Source organism: Mus pahari, chromosome 11 (genome assembly GCF_900095145.1).
Source record: "Mus pahari chromosome 11, PAHARI_EIJ_v1.1, whole genome shotgun sequence".
Classification (NCBI taxonomy): Eukaryota; Metazoa; Chordata; class Mammalia; order Rodentia; family Muridae; genus Mus; species Mus pahari.
The window spans coordinates 41,738,950-41,749,774 of NC_034600.1; the positions used below are offsets into that span (position 1 = coordinate 41,738,950).

The 10,825-nt window shown below is 43.3% G+C and overlaps 1 protein-coding gene across 1 annotated transcript in view; it reads right to left on the reverse strand.

Moving 5' to 3' along the window:
* Positions 1–6,382, reverse strand: part of Gpbp1 (GC-rich promoter binding protein 1) — a 61,088-nt gene extending 54,706 nt beyond the window's left edge. Inside the window, exon 1 of the mRNA XM_021208369.2 lies at positions 6,314–6,382. The gene's annotated coding sequence lies outside the window, so the exon portion shown is untranslated. The remainder of the gene's footprint in view (positions 1–6,313) is intronic.
* Between the last annotated feature and the right edge of the window lie 4,443 nt (positions 6,383–10,825).

A 10,825-nucleotide genomic window follows, 5' to 3' on the forward strand; every position in this document is an offset into this window, starting at 1 on the left:
TTTTTTTTTTAAGACACCAGATGAGCTGGCTAGATGTACATACATGTCTTTGATCTCAGCACTGGAAAAGTAGAAGCAAGAGAACCCCCAAGTTCAAAAGCAGACCGTTTTATATAGCCTATTTTATGTCAACACATACATGGGCACAAACACAAAGTGTGAAGGATGTTTTATATTCTAGATTGATCATACTTATGATAATAAATTCTTTTCATTTACCTTGCTTATTGCAAGTACATATGATTTTGATCTAATATGGACAAGGGTATTTTGCTTCAACAAAGATGGTTAAGGTTAATTCTATCAACTAAGCTGGACTGAGAAGAGCCTAAGAGATTAATTAACACTGTATGTGTCTAAGTATGCACTTCTACAGAATTAAGGGAAGAGTCTACCCTAAATACAGATGGTGCCCTAATGAAATTAGTTAGATGAGAGGAAAAAGAAAAAAGCCAGTAGAGTTAGCTGGTGCAAACATTCTCTGCTTCCTACTTGCTAATGCTTTGAGAGCCACTCTGTTCTACCCTTGCACCATGATGGACTGAAGATATAGGCTAAAATCTTTCCTTGAAATGGTTTCCTTGAGGTTTTTAACTACAAGTCTAAAAGATAGCTTTTAAAAGGACTTACAAGGCTAAGATATAGTTCCGTGGTGTATTCTTTCCCTAGGTGCTCTATTTGTGTTGCCCTGGGTTCTATCTCCAGCTCCAAAAATACGTAAGTATACTTAGGCTTGATAACATTTGCTTGTATACCCAAACTTCGAAGAAAAAGGTATACAAGTTCAGGGCTAGCCTGAACTACAGAGTTCAGATTTTATTATTACACCTAAGTACACTGTAGCTATCTTCAGACAGCACCAGAAGAGGGCGTCAGATCTCATTACAGGTGGTTGTGAGCCACCATGTGGTTGCTGGGATTTGAACTCAAGAACTTTGAAGAGCAGAACTTTGAACTTCAGAAGAACAGTCAGTGAGTGCTCTTACCCACTGCGCCAGCACGAGGTCAAATTTTATAAGAGGGAGGGAGAGAGGGAAGAGAGGGAGGAGAGGGAAGGGGAAAGAGGAAGAAGGGGAAAAGGAGGAAAGAAATGGAGAAGGGAAAAAGAGGGTCTAAGAAGGATAGGGGAGATAAAAGGAGGGAGAGGAGGATTTCCAGAGATTTCCACCAAATCACAAAGTTCTAGTAGACAGGAATATTGGGATAAAAGCTACTTTACTTGAACAAAAATTACTTAGCAAAATTCAGTCTCAGTACCACCTCAAAAGAGAAAGCAGGAGAAAACAAAAGAAAAAAAATTCAAAATCGGTTTCTGTCACCTAACCTATTAGGTAAATTATTTAACTGTACACTGAATGTCGTTGTGTGACTTAAGATGACTCAGAGGTTAAGAGCATCTACTGCTCTTGTAGAGGACTTGGGTTTGATTCCAAGAACTTACACTTCTATGTTCCTGAACGACGTGCAACTGTATCATATTCACCTAGGGATATAAAATTTAATTGCTACACAAAATGAAATGTTATCTTTTCAAACAGAATAGCATTTTACTTTTCTCATTAATACCTTATGAACTAACTATAAGCCTTGATATGAATTCAGAAGAAACACTACTTGTACAACCTTAGAAAAACATTTGAAATCCCTGTGCCTACTACATTTTCTCAACTGTAAAGTGTGAGTAAACAGGCCTTCCCACACAGGGTGTCCATGAGGACTAAAACTTAAAAGGCTCAAAATAGCATAGATCATGGTATAGACACTGATAAACATTACTTAGTTATTAGGATTGGTTATTAGTTATTACTTAGTTATTAGTTATCAGGATTCATTCATTGCTGAACATGATAGAATACCCTGTAATCTCAGTATTCACCAGTTTGAGGCAAGAAAACACAGAAAGTTCAAGATCAGCCTGAGATATATGGTAAAATCCTGTCTCAAAAATTTTTATTAAATTAAAAATTATAAAGTTTTAATGGACAAATATACCTGAGATCTCAGCAATACAGAGGTTGAGGCAGGATGATTTGTAAATTCTAGGCCAGATTAGGCTACAAAGCACAACTCAAGAATGTTATTGGGAAGGGTGGGCCTAGAGATTTTGCTAAGAGCACTCACTGGATGCTCTTCCAGAAGACCTGGGTTCTCATTCTCAGTTCCCAGCAACCGCATGGCAGTTCACCTGTGTCTAACTCCAATTCCAAAGAATTCAATGCCCTCTTCTCATTAGACACAAATGCCAACTGAAAGACCAGTAAAAAGCATAAACAATAAACACAGGTGAGGTTATAGCTCAGCACTTGTCTCAAATGTGATTAAAGTTCATCCTTTAATATGGACCCCTAAAAAAGAAAAATAACAAAATACCTTACCTCCACAAGTCATACAGCAGCTGGAAAGTTAGCAAGCCTATTGAGTACATAGAAATCCAGAACAAGACCTGCTCTAGGAGATCCAAAAAGATTGTGGTCCTAGCTGATATTAACAGGTATTTAGTGAAAAACCTAAAGGGAGCCAAAACATCAGCTAAGCTTTTTCTTTTTTTTAAATATTTATTTTTTATTATTATACAAGTACACTGTAACTATCTTCAAACACACACCAGAAGAGGGCATCAGATCCCATTATGTGGTTGTTGGGAATTGAACTCAGGATCTTTAGGAAGAGCAGTCAGTACTCTTAACTGGTGAGCCATCTCTCCAGCCCTAATTAAGCTTTTTTGATTACATATTTTGGGAAGGTTTCTGAGCCTTTTTACAGAATAGGATGAAAAAGCAAACAAATAAGTTAGCTGCTTCCTTAAAGGAAAAAAAAAAAATTCTAGCATAGCAAATTAAACTTTGAAATGGGGAAGCAAAGTTGTATGTCTTAAGAAGTAAAAATTACAATCAGATTGGCATGAATGGAATCCAGGTAATGCCATTAACAAAAACAAGAAATAGAAAAAATACGTTTAGGATAATATAATAAAAATAAGACACTGTCAAACACTGTCTGACATATAAACTGAATCAGCTTAATGAAAAGGCAAAAAAAATTAGGGTAAATACACATCACATTTCCTTTTTCTAGACACCTCATATCCTCAAAAATTACCCTTTCCTTACATCACACCTGCATCTAAATAAACTATTATATCAAAGTCTCATCAGGTCCTGTGACATAGCTTCCCAGGTAAAGTCACTTGCTGCAGATCCTAATGACCTAAGCTGGATGGCAAAGATATACATTTTTGAAAGAACTCAATTTCTGAGAGCCGTCCTGACTTCCGCATGAATGTAGGTGTGCAGATAGGTATACCCAAGCATACATACATACACACAGAGTCTTGCATTATGAGTGACACAGACAAGACCAACTACAGTGGTGTGGATCTGTAATTCCTCAAGGAGGTAGAAGCAAGCAGATCTCACCAACAGCTTTAAAAACAACAAAAGAAAGTCTATGCAGTAACTTCAGTCCAAAAAAAGAAAGAAAAGCACTAATAAAAGAAAAACAAAAAAAAAAAAAAAAAAGAAAAGCACTAATATTTAGATCCACATCTGTAAGAAACTATATGGTTGAAAACCACATTTTAATTTGTAACTAAAAGTATAAATATCACCCAAATAGTTATCAACAAATAGCAAAACTAAACAGCAGCTTCTCTTTAAGCTTCTCTCCCTCTAGAGTATGTATAATCAGGGCTAACCCAAGAGGAATGGTATACAGGAAAAAAATACCACCAAGGAAAATGTTCAAATAGAAGGACAGTATAAGTAAAGTACTTAAAGTACTGACTGGGCTGGGCTAGACTGTGTCTAGCATAGATGAGTAAATGAGTCGAAAACGTAACAATTAAGAGTGCAGACTGGGCTGAGGGCTCTAACTCAGGGTGAGAGCTTGTCTAGCATGAAAGCACATCCTCAACACAAAATAAAACAAAAACCTTCAGGGGGATTAAGAGTATGGGCAGAGCCAGATCACTTGGATTCCAATTCTAAGCAAGCAACTCTTTCTCACACCATTAATTACACTACTCTCCTCATAGTATTAAGAATGGATATCATGTAAAAATAAGGAGCAAAACATGATACCATATTCTATAACTGCTAGTTATTATAATTACAGAAAAAACTCATTTAGGACAAGAGTAAGAGGAACTAGAGGTATGAAAAGAGAGGGTTGTTTTGAGGGGTCTCCTCTGCCCCCCATTTTTTGAGCTTGACTGCACTGAAACTGTAGACTAGACCTGCCTGTCTCTCAAATGCTGGGATAAAAGGCTCACACACCACTCAGGACCTACTTCAATTTCTTACTCCCATTAGAGATACACACTTTTATACAAAAAACTTCAAAAGCCAAATAATACAGGCTCTCCAAGTGATAGCTGAATGTTCTCATCCTCATCAATTTTTACATAAATTAAGACAAAACCAATTAAAATGCTGCACACAAGACCTGGCATGGCAACATGCAAGTGAATTTCAGCATATTTAAGTCAGGTGGACCCCATGTTCCAGGCCACCCTCAATACATAACTGCCTCAATATCTTTCATTTTTTATAAACTACTAAAGATCTTTCAATACAGAAAACATATAATCCAGTCTGTTAGAATATAGAGAACTAGTCGGGCGTGGTGGTGCACGCCTTTAATCCCAGCACTGGGGAGGCAGAGGCCAGCCTGGTCTACGAAGTGAGTTCCAGGACAGTCAGGGCTATACAGAGAAACCCTGTCTCAAAAAACCAAAAAAAAAAAAAAAAAAGAACATAGAGAACTGAACTCTAATTCCAACTTCAGAACTGAAAATGTTAAACATGACTATCCAAATACTAACTTTTAGACTATCACTTCCTTTTGATTTAAAGAAACTAACATACTTCAACAGGTAAGCAAGGGGGGAAAACTGTTTAGAAATAAACAATTTACTGAAGATATAAAAACCTTGGAAAAGTGTTGAAAAATAACAATTTTCTACCTCAGAAAAGGTATTAGATTAAATAAAGTAAACACAGCTATATTAACTTCTTTACTAATGGTTGAATTTAAACAAAAAACAACAAAAAACTCCAGAATGCCCCAACACACAGAAAAATTAAATGTAATAACTAATAGCAACTAAAAACCAGCCTAGGTTGAAGAACTGGTCCAGTGGTTATGAGCACAAATTGCTGTTGCAGATGACCCGAGTTTGACTCCAGACACCCACATCAGGCAGCTGACAACTAACTGCTTTTAACTTCGATTCCAGGTAATCTAATACCCCTCCAATCTCCCCCTCAAGCAAGTAATAATTAAAATAAAAATATATGAGAATCACTAAAGATTCCTACATTGGTTAAAAGAATTTCAGCTACAGCAAATACTATCCAAAACTTTAAAATAAAAAATCTATGAACTTAAGCCAGCAGGAAGAATAGAATTTCTAAGTTTATATATATACATATATCATGTTATGTATGACATACACACACACATACAGTTTAAAGATTAAGTCAGGGACTGGAGAGATGGCTCAATGGTTTAGAGCACTGCCTGCTCTTCCAGAGGTCCTGAGTTCAATTCCCAGCAACCACATGGTGGCTCACAACCATCTGTAATGGGATCTGATGCCCTCTTCTGGTGTGTGTGAAGACAGCTACAGTGTACTCACATACTTAAACTAAATAATTCTTTAAAAAAGAAAAATTAAGTCAACTTGCTCAGTTTTGTGCTTTTTCCCAGTAATCTTTAACTGAAGAGTGTGGAATACAAACTGCTTCAATAGTATGTTTCAAAAACTTGTCTGTAATGTGTTAAACATAGATAATTGTTGTACCTTAAAACAAGCTATTTCTTAAGATATCAAATTTAAAACCAAACTTGCATTTATTTTGTGTTACACTACCTCTAAACTACATCTCCAAACTGTGTTTAGTAATACAGTCTAAACTCACTTAGAAAATAAACTAGGAATCAAGACACATGACATTTACAATATAAAACCAACCAGACATGAATTATGTAGGTCTTTTCTAAGTTTCCACTATTCTATCATTCATAAAGTGTAAAGTGATTACTGACTAGATGCATTTAAGTTTTTTCAACTTTAAAAATACAAAAACTTTTAATAAGACTGTAATGTCTGAAACATTTGTAAACCTTAAAATCTTCTCCATTTCAGTTTACTATATAGCTAAATGGCCGGCTATTTTCAGACTATCCAGAAATTTAATCAAAAACATTTTTTTTCAAGAAACTGAAAGGTTTCCAAATATAACATAGGATCAATCTGACTCTTATTAGATTACAAATGAACATCTAATTTGCTCACCATACAAGTACTTACAAATTCCAAAAGGACTGCACAAGAAGGTGTTGATTTCTTCTCTATAAGCTTTATATTTTCCATTTTTTTATTTTGTATCCTCTGAAATATCCAAGTTCTTTGAAGATACTTAACCTATGACTATTTGACATAGAGTTACTTGAAGTCAGCTACCCATATTTATTTTGAAGTTTTCATATGGCTAGGTCCCAAATTAGCTAAGTTCCTTGGATTTAAGAGCAAGGTCTTCTTTACTATTCCATGTATTGGTCACTGTTGTACTTATCCACTCCAGAAGAAATATCCAATTTATGTGCCAAAAAGCAGAAACAAAAAGAAAAATTTCACATCTGAAGATTACTTCTAAACATCAGCTTATATAGACAGACACATGGCTATCTCAATACTACCATGCTGGTGTGAAACTGGAACATCTTACATTCCCACGTAAATAAAAGATAAAAAGAAAAAAACGCTGTATTCTTTCAATGTCTTCATTTAGAAAAGCTGTCCCACTGTAATATGAAAAAAAGCTGAAGTCAAAAATTACTAAAACTTTTAATAAAGGTAAAAAGAACTGCCACAAAACTTCAGCAATATTTAAACAGTAATTTGAAACTGCTGAANCTACTTGGTACACAAATCAAACATATCTTACAGTTTTGGCTGAATAACACCAACAGGAGAGGGGGAAGAGACAAAAATAACACCAGACGAAATGCTTNAACCACTTATATAATCCGTTTGAACCAAAATACTGAAGAAATGGCTGGGTCTTTTAGTAGCTCNTTGAATTTGTTCACTACTATCAATTCACTTCAGAGATGACTCTTGTCAATTTTAATGAACTTCTGGAGCAAAATTGTGCAAAACAAAACAAAACAAAAAAACCTGTAATTCCAAACTGGCCACTTGAAATATCTGGGGCCTTTTAAAGAAAACCTAGACGATGATATTCATATCTGCCAAATTCAATCACCTGTAAAAGTTGTATTAGGGAAAAAAAAACTTAAGTCAGTTTTTATTTTCAAACAAAATTAACCCCAACTTTGGAAAAAAAAATTAACCTCTGGGAAAAACAAATTTTCCCACACAGTCGTAAAAAGAGAGCTGGGGGGAAAAGTCGTTTCCTAGCCCTCGATGAAAGTCTACTGAATGAAGGGGGTTAGAAAACGGTGGGCGCCGGTATCACTGAGGAGTTCCGATCTGAACTGGGAACTGGGTGCAGGTAGAACACTGGAGGTTTACATGTGCCCAACTTAAAAACTTTGAGCAAACATTCAAACTACCAAAGTAGCCCACGGGCTTCAGCCGTGCTCGTCCCCCATTCTCTCCCATGTGCCAAAGAAAAATGGGCAGGTGGTGCTGCCACGGAGCGCCGGTGACCCGGACTCCGAGAGTGAGAGGCGGAAAGGAGAAGGACGCTCCTTCCAAAACGCAATCTCGGAGAGGACGGGGCAGCTGGATCGTCCCCACCAAGGCTGAGTAGGAAGGCGGGCGGGCGGGCGGGAAGGGAAGGGAGCGTGGCAAGGCCAGTGGCTGAGGCTCGCCCGGGGGCTGACTTCCCAGCCCGGGAGAGCAGCGCAGGGCTCGAGGTGCACGCTCCCATCCCCTTGAAATTAAGCAAACAGGTTTCGGCCAAAACTCCAGGGGTGGGAGGCGCGGGACGCGACCCGTCCACCCGGGACTCGGGAGCCGACGCGACTTGGGAGCGCTCGCCGCCGCCGCCGCCGCCGCCGCCGCCACCGCCACCACCACCACCACCACCACGGCAACTGCCACGGAGCCCGGCGCGGCGGGGAGGGCGAAGCGCCGCCGAGCACACGGCGGAAGGCCGCCACGGCTCCGCACGCCGCCGACTCCGGCGCCCGGTCCCCCCCGGCTCCCGGGGGCCGCCTTGCTGGGGGTGGCCCAGGAAGGCGCGCGTGCCGGGGGCCTGGGGGACAGCCCGCCGCCGCGGACGCCCCGGCCGTTCCCGGCCTCCGCCGCCGAGCACCCCCCCCCCACGGCCGCCGAGGCCCGCCGCCCACCTCGCCCCACGGCCGCCGCCGCCTCCGCTCCGCCGGGCTGAGTCAACGCCGGCCCGGGGGGGAGGGACGGAGGGCGGACGGGCGGGCGCCCCGCGCCTCACGCCTCACGCCGCCCCCCGGCCGCCCGCAGCCTCACGCCTCGCGCCGCCAACGCCGCTCCCGACCCCTCAAGCCCCAACGCCGACACGGGCAACCCCCCCCAGGTCCCCGGGACTCCCGTCCGGGGCCCAGGGGGCTGTGTTACCTTCTGCCCCAGCAGAGGTGCCCCTGGCCTGGGGGTGCCGCTGCGCTCGATCCCGGGAGGAGGTTTTCGGTACTTTGAATAATCCCCTTTTGCCGCTTTTCCCTCCCCCACAACCAGTCTCAGTCCCAAAATGGCGCCGACCCGATCCGCAATGTTCTGGGCCAAGTCTCGCGAGATCGTGGAAGGTGGCGAGGCGGGGCGGGCGGGGAGGGGGGGGGAAGGCACCGGAGAGGTTGAGAAGTACGAGGAGGGAGGCGGGGCGAGGGGAAAAGAGGAGGAAGAAAGGGTGTGGAAGCAGCCGTGCAAGCGAACCCACTGGGCGGGGCCGGAGGAGGAGGGCCTCCACCACAGAACCTTCTGGCCCAAGTAACCGCTCACGCCCCGGTCGGAGAAGCTCCGCCCTCTACGTCGGCGCCTGGGGGAGGGGGAGGGGCGGGGCTAGGCCGGGGGCGGGGCTTTGAGGAGGACCCGGAGGCTGGGCCACGCGCGGGGTGGCGGGCGGGGGCGGGGAGGGGCGGGGAGGCGGAGTCTCGGCGCGGTGACGTCAGGAGCAGCTGGAGCCGGGGATTACCCCCTGCTGCTGACGTGAGGCCGGTGAACAATCCGGAACGTTCGGTGGAAGGGGGAATTCCCGTCCGTCCCCTGAGGAGCGCCACTTTGCAGCCGCGGGCCCTCCCCGAGCTCGGGAACGGTGGGGTGGGGAAGACGAGCGCGGACGGGCGGACCGGCGGGATCGCAGGGCGCGCGGCGCTCCTGAGTCCCGCCGGGCAGCGCCGCGGCAGCCCGGAACGGCCGGCGGCGGGCGCCCGTCGTTCGTTCGTTCGGCTCGGCCCTAAGCGCTCCGTGGGCGGAGCCGGCCCTTCCTGAGTGATTGGGCGCGGCGGTCGCGCGCCACGCGGAGCGTGCGGGACGTTAACACGCGGAAGCCGGGCTAGGGAGGCGCGCGAGGCGAGGCTGCAGCCTCCGTTCCCCTTGGAGTGCAAAAGGCTGCCCGATAGCATCGCGCTAGTAATTCCTATTTCTAATCAGCGTCGTCTTGGGAATCCGCATAGCACAAACGATGATTTTAAAAAAACAAAAAAAGTCACGGTATTCACTTTCCCTACATATAGCCAAAGGTTCACTCTGGAAAGGATGGAGATTTAATTCTAAGAGGAAAAAAGTAGAAGAAACGAGGTAGAAGCGTCCTAAAGAGGGAAAATAAATATTTGCCTCTACCTTCTTCGGAATCACAGGAGCGTCATTTCCCAGAAACTTTTTATATGCATTATAGGGGTTGTAGTTTAGTGCGTTGCCCCTATAAGTTCGCCGAATGTAAACTCACCTTAGTTTGTACCTCAGTCTTTACCCAACTTGCCCCCTAGGTACAAAGGGAAAAGACTTAAAACTAAAGGATGCTTTTTTCAATCGTGCCAATGTCTAAGATGTGTTTTCCTCGTTTTTTACATAAGCTGGTTTCATATTTTAGAAATGATCCAGTTATTCCCTGGACCTTGCTTACTCAACCTACCGGGTTTAAACTTCCGTTTGTTTTTGGTGGGTTTGAATACGGGGCGAGTGGGGACGGGAGAGGCAAGGATTTTTGTTGATTTCTCTAAGAAGCTATGTAGAGAACGTTGACCGCCTGATTCCTCTGCCTCTGCTTTACGCATTCTGGGGTCACAACCATGCCCCACCCCGCCCAGCTCTGTTAATCCAAACTCTTTCCACTACATGAGACCTGGATCCATAACAACGTATATTTAAAAAGAACTTGGGTTGCTTTTGAATTTAGCTAGGATCTCAGCTATGTAGCCCAAGCTGGCCTGGAGTTCTCCTTAACCCTTCGAAGACACACCACCTGGTTTCTATTTCTAAGAATTGATATCAAACTGGGCAGAACAGGAAGAGGGGGGAATGTATGGGGACATGAGAAGAAAAGGGAGCCCCTTTCACCAAGAGTCAGGCATTTAATAGGATGAACAGCACCTGCCCTTCTTAGAGAAAACTACTCCAAGAAAGTTAAAATATCCTGGAGTCGTGCCTTACATCTATAATCCTAGCACTCTCTGAGTTCAGATTAGCTTCCACGACATAGCAAAATCCCAGGCTAGTCAGGGCTGCAAATGAGATCCTGCCTCAGATTTAAAGAATGTTAAAATAGCGCTGAACTGTGAATAGGTAAGAGCATGCAACCTTCAATACCGTCTTACTCCTTTCCCAGATATTTTCTAGAAATTTGAAACAAGAAACAAACATCCTAACTCCTCACTTCTCTCA